At 46.8% G+C, this 15811-nt stretch overlaps 1 protein-coding gene across 6 annotated transcripts in view; it reads left to right on the top strand.

Moving 5' to 3' along the window:
* Nucleotides 1–5020: 5020 nt before the first annotated feature.
* APBA2 (amyloid beta precursor protein binding family A member 2) overlaps nt 5021–15811 on the top strand; it is a 186419-nt gene continuing 175628 nt past the window's right edge. Inside the window, exon 1 of one of the 6 annotated variants that reach the window (XM_089781882.1) lies at nt 5021–5270. The gene's annotated coding sequence lies outside the window, so the exon portion shown is untranslated. Of the gene's footprint in view, nt 5271–5749; nt 6190–15811 lie in introns of those variants that run through there. The other 5 variants (XM_089781878.1, XM_089781881.1, XM_075897717.2 and 2 more) reach the window with 5 other exon arrangements.

Genomic DNA, 15811 nt, shown 5'->3' with positions numbered 1-15811 from the left:
CCTGATGGGAATGCAAGTCAACTAAATTAAAATGCCTTTTCACTCTCAGTGTCATGAGATATTTATGACTGCCCTGAGATCAGATCCAAGGAGTAGCCAGCAATCTGCAGTTTGTACATACACTAGCTTACCTTCTGTCACAATTGCCTCCTAGCTGTTCCTTTATATTCAAAATAATCAATAACACGGTGGGTGCCCTTAGAAGTATCTAACAATTTCTAATAAAAGGCGTGGTCAACCACAACAATGTTGCTCCCAGGGCACTATATGACACAATGAGCTTTCAAATATTAAATGTATCATCTTATAACTCCTATATTTTGTATGTGGCTTTATATCCTTCCCTACATCTCTTCCACCTTGTGCTAATACTGTCAGTCTATGACCTTACCACAGATTATGCTCCGTTATGTCCATGTTTTCAGCTCTAATGCTCAATCTTTTTTATTCTCTTTTTGGTAGGACCAATCTTACGTTTTGTAGCACCCCAATCAAGAGCAGGTATTTAGAGTGATCACCTATTTTGCACTTTTAATATAGACTCATAGACTTTAAGATCAGAAGGGACCATTATGATCATCTAGTCTGACCCCCTGCACATAGCAGGCCTCAGAATCTCACCCACTCCCTCCTGGAATAATCCTCTCACCTAAATCTCGGATATTGAAGCCTTCAAATAGTTTAAAGACCCCAAGATGCAGAGAATCCTCCAGCTGTGATCTGTACCCCATGCTACAGAGGAAGGCGAAAAACCTCCAGGGCCTCTACCAATCTACCCTGGAGGAAAATTCCTTCCCGACCCCAAATATGGCGATCAGCTGAACCCTGAGCATGTGGGCAAGACTCACTAGCCAGACACCCAGGAAAAGTTGTCTATAGTAACTCCTATCATCCCTCAATTGATTATTTCCCACTGATAATGAAAGGTCAATTAGTTACCAAGATCATATTACCTCATCAAACCATCCTCTTTATAAACCCATCTAACTTTATCTTGAAGCCAGATAGATCTTTTGCCCCCACTACATCCCTTGAAAGGCTGTTCCAGAACTTCACTCCTCTCATAGTTAGAAAACTTCGTCTAATCTCAAGTCTAAACTTCCTACTAGCCAGCTTATATCCATTTGTTCTTGTGTCCACATTGGTATTGAGCTTAAATAATTCCTCTCCCTCCCTGGTATTTATCCCTCTAATATATGAAAAGAGTGCAATCATGTCTCCCCTCAGCCTTCTTTTGGTTAAGGTAAACAAGCCAAGCTCCTTGAGTCTCCTTTCATAAGACAGGTTTTCCATTCCTCGGATCATCCTAGTGGCCCTTCTTTGTACCTGTTCCAGTTTGAATTCATCCTTCTTAAACATGGGAGACCAGAACTGCACACACTATTCCAAATGGGGTCTCACCAATGCCTTGTATAATGGCACTAACACCTCCTTATCCCTACTGGAAATACCTCGCCTAATGCATCCCAAGACTGTATTAGCCTTTTTCACAGCCATGTCACAATGGCGGCTCATAGTCATCCTATAATCAACGAGGACTCCGACGTCCTTCTCCTCCTCCGTTACTTCCAACTGATGGAACTAAAATTCTTATTAATCCCTAAATGCATAACCTTAACCTTCTCACTATTAAATTTCATCCTATTGCTATCACGCCAATTTACAAGGTCATCCAGATCTTCCTGTATGATATCCCGATCCTTTTCTGAATTGGCAATACCGCCCAACTTTGTGTCATCTGCAAATTTTATCAGGACACTTCCACTTTTGGTGCCAAGGTCAGCAATAAAAAGATTAAATAAAATTGGCCCCAAAACTGATCCCTGAGGAACTCCACTAGTAACCTTCCTCCAACCTGACAGTTCACATTTCAGTATGACCCGCTGTATTCTCCCCTTTAACCAGTTGCTTATCCACCTCTCAATTTTCATATTGATCCGCATCTTTTCCAATTTACCCAATAATTCCCCATGTGGTACTGTATCAAATGCCTTACTAAAGTCGAGGTAGATTAGATCCACTGCATTTCCTTTATCTAAAAAATCCTTTATCTAAAATATCCCTAGCCAGCACTGAATATGGTGATACTAAGAATTAGTTGATGTAAGAAATATGCAAAAAATCATACACTGTAATGCAAATGACTCCTAAACTGTGAATAAAGCATTGTGAGGCATGTTGTCTCTTAAAAATAAGCCTCGTTTAGTATATTTCCTTTAAAACATAGGTTGCCCAATTTAGTGGTGCTGCCAGCTACTGCTAATGAAGGAAATGTCAGTTCCCTTCTTGCCCTCCCTTTTCCACTGCTAGAGAAAGTGGCAGTCTATTGGTGGCCCTGGACTATAGTATTCAAACTATGAATTACTGATTGCGTAATACATGTGTTACAAAGGAGGATCCCCAGATGGTGTCTTGTGGAGTTTTTAAGTTCAACATGGCTTTCTAATACAGAGATGTAGACTTTTTAATAGACTCTAGGGATCACTGGATAGGAGTTGAGGGGGATTAATGATTGAACTTCTAATTGAAATGCATAGATCAGTGGTGGGGAAGAGTAGGCAACATTAAAACCTGCCACTTTGAGTGTTGGGTGCTCAGGGTGCCATAGGCACAGATATTACAGCTGTGAAAGTGATGTTGAACAGAGGGAAAAAATTAATTCTGTGCCTTGAATGAACTGAATTTGGCAGCTGGTGGTGGGAGGGAGAAATAGGTGCAGAAAGGCACTTAACATGCTATCTGGACCTAAGTAGGATCTAGTCTGTTCCCTCACAGAAGCTTGAGAACTCCATAGGTTGCTCTAACTTACTTTGCTGCAACAGCTTATTGGGAGGCAGGGGCGGATATAGGGCAGGGCGAGTGGGGTGGCCGCCCCGGGCCCCGCGCTTCAAGGAGCCCCGTGTATGTGCCGTGGCAAAGGGGGGCCCCCGCAAAATTGTGCTGCCCTGGGCCCCGCAAAATGGTCATCTGCCCCTGTTGGGAGGAGTTGTAGCAACTGTGAATAGTTGTAGGGTACAGGCATTCTGGTACCATGAGCATGTCATGCTCCTTATTTGGGCTGTGTAGTTTAGATATGTTCTTCTGTAACTGTTCATCCTAGCAAGTTACTTTACATGAGGTAATTCTTAAGTAGTTGTATAGGGTTGCCAATTTTTGAAAAGTGGATACTTCTTCTCCACCCCTTCTTCTGAGGATCTGCCCTCTATTCACTCCTCTCTCCCACCCTGCCCTGTGCCCAGTCTGGGGCCCATTGAACTCTCCCCATCCTCCCAGTTACCTGAGAGGGTGGGGAAGCACGATCCATAAGCCACTCACTCAAGTCTCACAAGTCTGTGGAGGAGCTGGGGGGAACAGAACCCAAGAGTCCGGGATTCCAGCCCCACTTTGCTCTAACCTCTCTTCCCCTCCCAGAACCAGGGAGAGAACCCGGGAGTCCTGACCCCCAGCTCCTCCATTCTCCACCACCATGGCAAGGCACAGTCTTGAATATGCCCAGGTACTCCCTGGTCATCTGGGCCCTTGAACTGAGAGCAGGGAACTATTCACTTTCACATGGGGAACTTGGCCCATTATTTGTAGCCCCCCCCCCCCCCAAGCTGTGACCTGTTCTGGATCCAGAAAACTTACATGGAAATATTGCTTCTGGGCTCTCCCTACTTCTTCTGAGGGGTTTCACTATCCTCTGCTCCAGGTTCCTCTGTGTCTGATGGTGAGGAAATACTGGGCTCTTGGACTACCTCAGCTACAGCTGGGGCAGGCTGGCTACAATGTACCAGAGCCTGCCAACTTCTGCCACTCAGAGCGAGCAGGCACCTGAATTCCTAGGGACCAGTCCAGCTCCTAGCTGGGCAATGATCACACTGTGCATGGGTCCAGAATTGGCAGCCGGCCTTCAGGGCAAGTGGCTCTGTGCTGAATCCAGGCCTCTCTGCTGCATCAGAAGTCAAGCAAAGCAGAGCCAAGGGCTGCACTCCAAATGGCTCCTGCCTCGATATCTTATTAGTAGCTGAAGTGAAGCTCTTTGTTCCCTAGAGGTAGCGGGGGTGCATCCTTCCTTCCAATGGCCTCTCAGTCATGCTTAGAGCTTGACCTCCCCCTTGCCTGCTCTGCTTGTAGCACCACTGCAGCTGCTGCTGAGGCTCTCCCTGGCTGCTGAGCAGCTGCTGGTCTTACCACTCTCTTGATGGGGAGGCTGACTGTGGTTAGTTGTTTTCAGACTTTCAATGTTCAGAGAGCAGTGCTGATCAGACACTGTTCAGGTTCTCTTTTTGATTGGACTTTCCGGTCAAAAACCAGACATAGGGCCATCCTATAGTTGTACTATAAAGCACTAGAGCAGAACCTAGAAGTGGTCCCAAAGAACCAGACATGGACTAAGAATAGTGCTTTACTCTCAAGCTTACAATAGTCCCTGCTTTGCCAATTGGCGATCTTCTGATTTTTTTAAAATATAAAATGCATGGTATGTCTGATTTGTTTTGAAGCCGGACAAAGAAAACTTATTGGCAGATGAAGTGAAGCTCTCAGACTTTACCACTTGTAGGCAGGTGTGACCTCGGGGGGAGTGTGGGATTAGAGCTCATCCAAAATGTCTTGAATAATGTATCAAAATTCTTGGTATTTTAAAGCAAATTATCCAGTTGATTCTTCCACCCATTTTCGAGTTCTTTGTCTCCCATACAAAGCAAATATCTCTTCAGCATATCCACATGCCACGGATTGTACCTGTAGCATCTCAAGTTAAATATTTGGAAGGGTCTTTTGTTTTGCCCAGCTACAGATGGGGTATCTTTGTAGCAGAGGCGACTCTGTACCACCCCCCAGGACCAAACACCCCCCCACTTTATCGCGAAGGGGACGGAAGGGCAACACACGGAATTTCGACCCAGCTCTCCTGCCCAGTTAGGCAGAGAAAACCCGGGCAAGGTTCTTAGGAAAGTCCTGTCTGCCTCGTTCTTTATCCGCTGCCGGGACTAGGGGGAGGGTGATCGTGTTAATGAGCGGGGCTGGGTGCGGGGGGCCGCGTCGCTCGTGCTGAAGCCCAGCCCCAAGGCGGGGGGCGCTCAGACGCCTGCACGGTTTGGTTCTGCGCCATGCAGCGTGCGGGGCAGTGCGGGAGGGGGCGGTGTCTGCTGCTACTCAGCTTGCCGGGCTCATTAGCAGTCTCCGTGTGTGGCTCGGCTCCGGAGCAGTCACACAAAAGAGCCGGTGCGGCCGCTCCCCTTGGGGCTGCGAGGAGCAGGAGCGGAGGCGGCGCAGTCCCGGCCCAGGTCAGTGGATGGGGGGGGGGGTAACACGCTGGCGCTTTGCTCCCAGAGAGGGGGCAGGAGAGGAAGGGGGGGCTGCTGCAGACCCCTCCCCGCCGGGAGCTCCCTCCGGAGCGGGCTGGATGCTGCAGGGCTGGCAGGGAACGCGGTGCACGAGCCCCGGGGTGCTGTGCGGTGTGTGCGGAGGGAGGAGGTCGGATGCCGCATGCAAGGGCCGCTCTCCTGACCCAGCGCCTTGCAGTGTCGTGTGGGGGGAGGGGATCCGATGCTGCATGCCCGTCCCCCGCTCCTCCTACCCCGAGCTCCTTGCGTGCCAGGGCTGGTCCCCTTCCCCCGCACGAACACCGCAGGTCCCGCTCCCTGAGCCTGGGCTCTTTGCGGTGGGTGTGGGGAGCAGAGACTGCACGCACCTCTCATGCCCCTACCCTGGCTCCTTGCAGTGCGTTGGGCGGGGGGAGAGGAGGAGCAGATGCTGTATGCAAATGTGACTCCCCTGCCCCGAGCTCCTTGTCCTGGTGGGATGCTGGTCACAGGATATTGCATGCGGCTTCTCCCCCCAACCAACTGACCAACCGGATTTTAGCTCCAGCTAGTGGGGGGGAAATTAAGCTCATTGAAAGGGGGTCCGTGGGGGTGGAGAGGAACCTTTGGGTTCCTTGTGGAGTGAGGATTTTGCTGCCATCAAATCTCATCCCCATCCTCTTGCGGGGGAGGAAATCAACGTTGCCATCACAGCACAGAAAAGCCAGTTTGGAAAGAGACTCCAGCAAGAAGAGTGTAATGTTACTAATATGGGAGAGTTTATTGTTTAATGTGTAGCAGCTGATGAGAGGGTCGATCTGCTCTTGCGGTCTAGGGAGGCGGCCGATGGTATTTATGTAGCTGGGTCTGGTGCAGGGATGGAGAAGATGTTCTCTGCCTGGTACAGAAGAGCTTTTCTTTCTTTCTATTGTGGTAACCGTGGTGGTGGGGAAGCTTTAATGCAGCTGCCTCGTTTCAGTTAGATGAGCACTGGAAATGGAAAGTGTTTCTAACCGGAAAGTTGCTGCTGCTAGGATCATCCTTTCTCTGATTGCAGTCTTTGCTGTATTCATTTTTTTAAATTGTGTGCTTCCATCCCTCTCCTAGTAATTTATATGTACATTATTTTAGAATGTAACTTTCACAGTTTTGGTATTACTTCATCTAGAATGGGGTTATTTGTACATATAATATTGATATAGTGTGTGTATATTTAATTGTTTATACCTAGCTTTTGAAGTATGTGTCTGTATATCTGTCTTTATTCACACATTGCTCATCTACAGTGCTGGAGAATTCAGAGTTCATTTTAAGAGTCCAAAACACAAAAGAAAAGCCCTCATGTAATGCACTGCTGCTTAGAATTTGTATTTGTTTCTGACTTATCAAGCCTCCAGTGTAGGGACTAAATTAGAGCTTTTGATCAACTTTTCCCCCCCCCCCTTCTCCTTTATAATGAGGTCTGGAGGGAAAAGTTACTTAATTATAAATTCTCCACTTCATTTTTCTTGGAGTAAACAGTGTGACAAATTATAACATGGATTTTCCCCTCCCCTCCCCACACACACACATTTTCTGCTATCTTCACAATGACTAGATGATGGAGTTTTTTGTATTTCTGACATGAAAGAAGGGGTTCTGCATGTGTAAAACTGAATGCTCAATAGGGAAGAATTGGTATGCTTTGCCTTAACTGGCAAGTACTTCTTGATTTATTAAGTTACTTTGCTCAATGCCCTTCTGTTTGTGGTTGTATATGATAGTGCTTGGGGTGTGTTATAGACCACCAGGATCCAATTTGGATATGGATAGAGACCTCTTTAATGTTTTTAATGAAGTAAATACTCATGGCAACTGCATAATCATGGGAGAGTTCAACTTTCCAGATATAGACTGGAGAACAAGTGCTAGTAATAATAATAGGGCTCAGATTTTCCTAGATGTGATAGCTGATGAATTCCTTCATCAAGTAGTTGCTGAACCAACAAGGAGGGATGCTATTTTAGATTTGGTTTTGGTGAGTAGCGAGGACCTCATAGATGAAATGGTAATAGGGGACAACCGAGGCTCGAGTGATCATGAGCTAATTCAGTTCAAATTAAATGGAAGGATAAACAAAAATAAATCTGAGACTAGGGTTTTTTATTTCAAAAGGGATAACTTTAATTAAGGAAATTAGTTAGGGAAGTTGATTGGACTAAAGAAATTATGGATCTTGAGGTGGAGGAGACCTGGGATTATTTTAAGTTAAAGTTGCAGAAGCTGTCAGAAGCCTGTATCCCAAGAAAAGAGAAAACATTTATAGGCAGGTGTGTTAGACCAAGCTGGATGAGCAAGCATCTCAGAGAGGTGATTAAGAAAAAGCAGAAAGCATATAAGGAGTGGAAGATGGGAGGGACCAGTAAAGAAAGCTACCTTATTGAGGTTAGAGCATGTAGGGACAAAGTGAGAGAGGCTAAAAGTCAGGTAGAGTTGGACCTTGCAAAGGGAATTAAAACCAATAGTAAAAGGTTTTATAGCCATATAAATAGGAAAAAAACAAAAAAAGAAGAAGTAGGACCGCTAATCACTGAGGATGGAGTGGAGGTTAAGGATAATCTAGGAATGGCCCAATATTTGAACAAATACTTTGCTTCAGTCTTTAATGAGGCTAATGAAGAGCTTAGGGATAATGGTAACACAACAAATGGGACTAAGGATATGGAGGTAGATATTACCATATCCGAGGTAAAAGCCAAACTTGAACAGCTTAACAGGAGTAAATCGGAAGGCCCAGATAATCTTCATCCAAGAATATTAAAGGAACTGGCACATGAAATTGCAAGTCCATTAGCAAAACTTTTTTAATAAATCTCTAAACTCAGGGGTTGTACCATTTGACAGGAGAATTGCTAATACAGTTCCTATTTTTAAGACAAGGAAAAAAGCGACCCGGGAAACTATAGGCCTGTTAGTTTGACATCTGTAGTATGTAAGATCTTGGAAAAATTTTTGAAGGAGAAAGTAGTTAGAGACATTGAAGCTAATGGCAATTGGGACAAATTACAACATGGTTTTACAAAAGGTAGATCATGACAAACCAACCTGATCTCCTTTTGTGAGAAAGTACCAGATTTTTTAGATAAAGGAAATGCAGTGGATCTAATCTACCTCGACTTTAGTAAGGCATTTGATACTGTACCACATGAGGAATTATTGGTTACATTGGAAAAGATAGGGATTAATATGAAAGTTGAGAGGTGGATAAGCAACTGGTTAAAGGGGATACTACAGCGGGTCATACTGAAAGGTGAACTGTCAGGTTGGAGGAAGGTTACTAGTGGAGTTCCTCAGGGATCAGTTTTGGGGCAAATTTTATTTAATCTTTTTATTGCTGACCTTGGCACCAAAAGTGGAAGTGTCCTGATAAAATTTGTGGATGACACAAAGTTGGGAGGTATTGCCAATTCAGAAAAGGATCGGGATATCATACAGAAAGATCTGGATGATCTTATAAATTGGAGTGATAGCAATAGGATAAAATTTAATAGTGACAAGGTCAAGATTTTGCATTTAGGGATTAATAACAAGAATTTTAGTTATAAACTGGGGACACATCAGTTGGAAGTAACGGAGGAGGAGAAGGACCTCGGAGTCCTGGTTGATTATAGGATGACTGTGAGCCGCCATTGTGACATGGCTGTGAAAAAGGCTAATACGGTCTTGGAATGCATTAGGCGAGGTATTTCCAGTAGGTATAAGGAGGTGTTAGTGCCATTATACAAGGCATTGGTGAGACCCCATTTGGAGTACTGTGTGCAGTTCTGGTCTCCCATGTTTAAGAAGGATGAATTCAAACTGGAACGGGTACAAAGAAGGGCCACTAGGATGATCCGAGGAATGGAAAACCTGTCTTATGAAAGGAGACTCAAGGAGCTTGGCTTGTTTACTTTAACCAAAAGAAGGCTGAGGGTGGACATGATTGTTCTCTTTAAATATATTAGAGGGATAAATGCCAGGGAGGGAGAGGAATTATTTAAGCTTAATACCAATGTGGACACAAGAACAAATGGATATAAACTGGCTAGTAGAAAGTTTAGACTTGAAATTAGATGAAGGTTTCTAACCATAAGAGGAGTGAAGTTCTGGAACAGCCTTTCAAGGGATGTAGTGGGGGCAAAAGACCTATCTGGCTTCAAGATTAAGCTAGATGGGTTTATGAAGAGGATGGTTTGATGAGGTAATATGATCTTGGTAATTAATTGACCATTCATTATCAGTGGTAAATAATCAATTGAGGGATGATAGGAGTTACTATAGAGAACTTTCTGGGTGGCTGGCTAGTGAGTCTTGCCCACATGCTCAGGGTTTAGCTGATCGCCATATTTGGGGTCGGGAAGGAATTTTCCTCCAGGGTAGATTGGCAGAGGCCCTCTTCTGGCTAGTGTCGGGCAGTCACCCCTCCACATGTCTCTGGCCACGACTTTCAACTCTGTTGCTCTCCAGGTGCACAGGAAAATCCCCAGGAAAATTTCCTGTGTGGCCAATGTGGAGATCAGACCTCCTAGGAGGCAGCACACGTGAGCAGTGCACCTGACAATGAATGCTCAGAGTCGCAAACAAGCACCAGCATGGAATGGCAAGGAGACCCTGGACCTCGTTGCTTTGTGCTGCACAATTTTGATGCCAGTGTTCACTGGGAGTATAACCCAGAATGGAAGGGGAGGCAGGTAGGGAGGTCAACGTGAGGTCAACTACATGATTAACCAATAAACCTGGGCTTATCGGTTAATTTTATTGACTGCATGTAACAGAAGCAGCGAGGAGTGGTGGGAGGCGGGAACCCATCCACATGGGAAGTCATTTTTTAAGCTGGCTCTCTGTGCATGCTGGCTCTGCTGTGCTGCCTGATTTCCCCCTCCACTCTGCTTTGCTGCCTTAGGCAGGAGCCAATGCTCAGGGAAGAGTCGGCTTAAAAGCTGTGAGCACCACCCTGTGAGTACCAACTCCTGCACTCTCCCATGCTGCTGCCTCTGATAGCTACCAGGGATGTGTTAGTACACACAATTAAACAGTTAAAAACTGGCTCCCTGCAAGCATCCGCTCCCCCCTGCTTCCCTCACACTGCCCCTGACAGAAAGGCAGCAGCTTTGGGGGTGCAGGCAGGATCCGGTACATGTGGGAAGTGGCTTTCAAGCAGGCTCCCTGTGCATATTGTCTCCTGCAGACCTGCCTGCCCCCCACAATGCTGCCTCTTTATCAGGAGCAGTGGGGGGCATGGCAGGTGGGAGCTGGTATTCATGGGGAGCTGGCTTGTAACGGTTTAATTGTGTATATCAACACATTCCTGCTGGTGACATGCTACTTTGACCTATGTCAAGAGCTTATGCACAGTGGGGACGTGCACCTTCAACTTTTCAAAATGGGGTGCTGAAAAATTGACCTTAATAAATTCGACCTTATTTCATAGTGAAGACAAAGCCTTAATCACTGGGAGAGTTTGAAGTAGAAGCCAGAATTCTTGACTCCCAAATAGGGTTAACAATTGCAGAAAATTAATTTAAAATAGTGCACCTCTGTTTGAGATAGGAGTTCTTGAACAAACAGACTAAAAGGTAAGAGTTACCACTACCAAATTTGGAATGTAGCTTCCTCTTATCATAACTTAAAGCAAGGGCAGGGTTGGGTTGTGCCAGGAATGTGATTGCTTCTCATAAAACCATACAGAAAAAGGGGCTGTCTGAGGCCTTGTGCCCCCATTCTGGGTCTGCCCCAGCTCCAAGCCTCCCACCCCACAAGATGCCCTTTAAGGTGGGCGGCGGGGTATGAAGTCCCCCTCCCATTCGTATGGGAACTAGGGATGTTAAATATCAGTTATTTGAATAGTCGATTAACCTCATGAATTTTGATCGATTAGTCGACTATTCTATAGTCCTCGGGGATGGGGGCCAGTGCCATTGCACTCCAGCCTCGTTACCAAAGAGCCCTCTGCCACTCTGCACTGCTGCCTCTGTATTGGAGGCAGCAGCGTGGGCTGTTAGGCGGCAGCTGGTCTGCCAGGGGAGCCAGTTTTAAAAAGCAGCTCTCTCATGGACTGCCTGCGTGTCACCCTGTGCTGCTGCCTCTTATAAAGAAGCATCAGCACAGGGTGGCAGAAGCCCCAGTGCAAATTGGAACTAAGCCAGGCTACCTGCCAGCCTGACTTGTAATACACATTAAATGCAGAGCTGCAGCAGGAGTAGGTCCCAGACATGTTGCAAGCCAGGACTGAGCTGGGCTGCTGGCCAGCTTACTAAAAAAATTTACTGTGGATTAATTGGCTAATGGAATAGTCTTTGCAATTTGCATTGACTGTTTGATTAGTCAATAAGCCTGAGCCTTGAAGTGTTGCTGTTGCTGGGGCTGTTGCTACACTTCAAAGGCGAAAGCGCTGCGAGGAGCATAGGGCAGAGGGGAACTCAAGCAGTCCCCCGTGAGCCTTGTTTTCCCCACGGCATTTCAAAGCGGCAGTGCCGCATGGAGCCCAGGGTCAGTGGGCAGTCTCCAGCTGACTCTGGGCTCCACGTGGTGCTGCTGCTTTGAAACACTGCATACAGTTCAGGTACTGCCACTTTGAAGCACCCTTCCCCCACTGCCCCTTTCTGATAGAGGCAGCAAGTGGGCGGTGGGAGGGAGCGACTATTCGATTAGCATGTTGACTATCCGATAAGCATTTGGTCAGTAAGTTGACTAGTCGTTCACATCCGTAGCATGTAGACTGCCCTGAAACCCCTCATCCCCAGCCCTACCCAAGAGCAGTGATTTAAATGAAGCACGTACATTTTCATTTTGTTTTCCAAAAAAAAAGAATTAATTGAGTTAAGGACCTGAGCAATGCTGGGTAAATGTTCTAGAGCAGGGCTACTCAACTTTGGAAGCCCTGGAGGTCACAAGGATATAGCACATGCCGAGGGCCGCATCTTAAGTATGGTTGCATATACATGCAAATATATATGCAAATAGCTTCTTTTACACTGATGGGCATGAATACAAAGATTAAGGCAAGACTACACAGTACACAGGCCCCGTTTAAGTCAGTTCTGCTGATATTAATAGAATGCAACATTTACCCAATTTCCACCCATATGTCATTTTAATGAGCAGTGACAGTCCAGGAATTTAAAACTCATAGCAACAGAAGACCATTATATTGGCTTGCCGCTATAGAGCATGTTCCCAGTGGAGGCCATGTTTAACGGATGCCACCTGCAGGCTGTGTATTGAACCCTGCATAAACCCAAACCGCACCATGGGACGCAAACACATGGCCCACCAACTGCATGTTGAGTAGTCCTGTTCTAGAGCAATATCAAGATGGCTCAAAAGGACAGAAGTGAACAGTATTCACTGGTTTTATTCCTACGTCATGCTACTCCTGCCTCTCAGCTGAACTGACCACGACGGCACCTTTGAAATCCCAGCCCAGCTGGCAAACCGAGCTGGACAGCAGGCAGGGGAAAGGAGGAGCCCACAAGCTGGACGTGAAACATTTTGGCCAGCAACCTTTTGGACACAACCTTATTCCAGCTCCTCTCCTCTCCCTCTCTCCCCCCGGCTCAAACTATCCCTCTCTAGACTCTCCTCCCACCCAGGGGCTGCTTGCCCACCTGCGACTGTGGGTCAGCCACTAGTGACCACCCCGTTGTGACTTATGGACGGGGAGCCTGTGGGAAACTGCTACACCTGGACCAATATACCCAGTCACCTGCCCTGCCCCCCCAGCTGCAGGGAGCATGCACATCCACCAAACGTTGCTGCTGTGCTTTTGCTAGTGATGCCAAAGAAGCTAGAGAAGAACAGCCTCCACTAGCAGGTCAAAGGGACTCCCCACCAGGAAAATTCTGGGGCAGGGTGAAGAAGGAGAATTATAAACTCCCTGGTCTGTTCTGCAACATGGAGCTTGTCCTACGGCCAAGGGCAAGGGATTCTTCAGGTCCACTGCAAAGCTTTGTTTTGTTTTTTGTTATTAATATCTACATGTTTTTATGGACTGCTCGAATTTTAGCTCTTTTTCTAATGGGCTGTCCGTGAATTTACTGACAGTTGGCAGCCCTGCTACCAGGCCTACGTTCTCTATTTTAGACAATACTCCTACTCATGTGATGTGATTTCTGTTGTATTCATGGAACAATCTGGTAACCAAAGTAACAACTTTACATACTGATGAATGTCAGCAAAAATACCTTTTTGTAGATACAGTTGGCCTTGTATTTCAAGTACTACATTCAAATCCTTTTGGGGTTATGTTTTTATCTGAAATATCAGATTACTCTGTTCTCTTTCAAACTTCAACAATTTATTTTTATCCAAAAATATTTAATGACCAAAAATACTTGCCTTTTGGTTGAAGAACCAAAATAGAATATATGTGTTAGTCTTGCAAATTCTTCATGCCTGGGGGAAGATGTACGCTCTAGCACACAGTTTCTTCAGACATCCCCAGGGGACATTCCCCTAGGCACAACTGTAAAGATGGAAGGGGGAGTTTGGAAATGGAGGTTGGGTAGCCTTGTGTGTGTGTGTGTGTGTGTGTGTGTGTGTGTGTGTGTGTGTGTGTGTGTGTGTGTGTGTGTGTGTGTGTGTGTGTGAATGTGAATATATCTAGATGACCTTCTTGTGGCTGTTTATCCAGACAAATTTCTGGATTGTTAGCCAGACACCAACACTTCTGAAAATACTCTGCGTCCACCGGAATGTACCCTAACCCCCATTTTTAGCTGCAGAATTATCCCTGGGAGTTGGCAGCTGTTGGGGGCAATTTGTGTCTAGAACGGGGGTGGGCAAAAGGGCTTCTGTGGGCTGGATCCGGCATGCCAAGAAAATTGATCTGGCCCACAGAGGCCCTGCTGCTCCTCCTGCCCCCAGGCCTATTAGGTGTGCGCAAAGTCTTCCCCCACCCTGCGAGGAGTGTGTGGTGCTTAGAAGTGTGCGGTGCTCTTGGCAGGGCAGGAGGAGGCTTTGCGCGCTCCCGCCATCCCCAAGCCCTGATTGGCCTGGGGGTAGGAGAAGTGCGCAGTCTCCTCCTGCCCTGCGAGGGGCGCAATGCTTCTGAGCATCGCATGCCTCTTGCAGGACGGGGACAGGATGGGAGGAGACTTCATGTGTGTACCTCCGCCTCCAGGGCAGTCAGGGCTTGGGGGCAAGGAGAGCGCGTGAAGTCTCCTCCCACCCTGCAAGAGGCTCAGCAGTTAAAGTCAACTGTCAGCTGCTTTTCAGTTGGCAGTTGACTCTAAGCACGGCGCTCCCTTGCAGGGCAGGGAGTGAGAGACTTCATGTGCTCTCCCTCCCCAGGCAGCAGGGGAGATTACGCAAAGTCTCCCCCCACTGCTAGGAGCATGGGTACCGAGAGGGAACTGCCAGCTATTCCAAACAGCTGGTGGCTCTCTCTGGGAGGGGCAAAGACTTTGCATGCCTCCCCACCCCAGTCAGGGTCTGTGGGTGGGGAAGCACAGAAGTGTCCTGGCCCCGCCCCTTCCAGATAAAAAATTATTGCCCACCCCTGGTCTGGAAGGTTATTACCAAAAGAGGTTTACATTCATACTTGGAAATTGCAGTGATTGTGAACCATACAGGCTATATTCCTACTGGTGATAGTACCCCCATGTTAACAGCTTGTCTTAACTCCAGCAAAAGTCAGTGCTCATTGGCATGCGTTTCCATTGTATTTATTTACGTATTTAACTTACGGGTCTCTGGTGCCTGATGCTGTCTTGTCAAAGGGCAGTTCAGTGTAGGGATGTGACTAATGGACTAGTCGACCATACGATAAGCAAAAGCTTACTGGATAGTCGACAAACTAGTCAACTAGTCACTCCCCCCCTTGCTACCTCTATCAGAAAGAGGCGGCAATGGGGGGGGGGGGGAAGTGTAGGGGGTACTGAAGGGAGCTGGCTTAAAAGCAGGTTCCCCCCAGCTCCAGCTCTGTGGGAGGGGGCAGGGATGCAGCAGCAGCATTCCACCTTTGAAGTGTAAAAGAGTCCCTGCTGGAGCTCTTGTACATTTCAAACTGGAAGTGCTACATGGAGCCCAGAGTCAGCAGGGGACTCCCTGCTGCTGGGAATATATAATGGAGATTGCCTATCTCCTAGAACTGGAAGGGACCTTGCAAGGTCACTGAGTCCAGTCCCCTGCCTTCACAGCAGGACCAAGTACTATCCCTGATGAATTTTTGCCCCAAATCCCTAAATTGAACTCACAACCCTGGGTTTAGCAGGCCAATGCTCAAACCATTGAGCTATCCTTCCTCCCTCTAGCAGTTCCACCTTTGAAATGTAGCAACGGCTGGCCGTGTTCTTGCTCCATTTCAAAGTGGAAGCGCCCTTATCAACTATTTGAATAGTCAATGGGCATTCCATGGACTGTTTGATTAGTTGATTAATCTAATTTTCACATCCCTAGTTCAGTGTGCATCTGGCCTTGTCTTTCAATGCCTAACTGCACTCCATACTTTTGAAAATCTCCCCTTCAACGTTACAGTTTCCCATAATCTATTTTGGATGTTGTGT

Source organism: Pelodiscus sinensis, chromosome 14 (assembly GCF_052426305.1).
Source record: "Pelodiscus sinensis isolate ZL-2025 chromosome 14, ASM5242630v1, whole genome shotgun sequence".
Classification (NCBI taxonomy): Eukaryota; Metazoa; Chordata; order Testudines; family Trionychidae; genus Pelodiscus; species Pelodiscus sinensis.
This window is presented reverse-complemented; position numbering and strand designations above follow the sequence as displayed.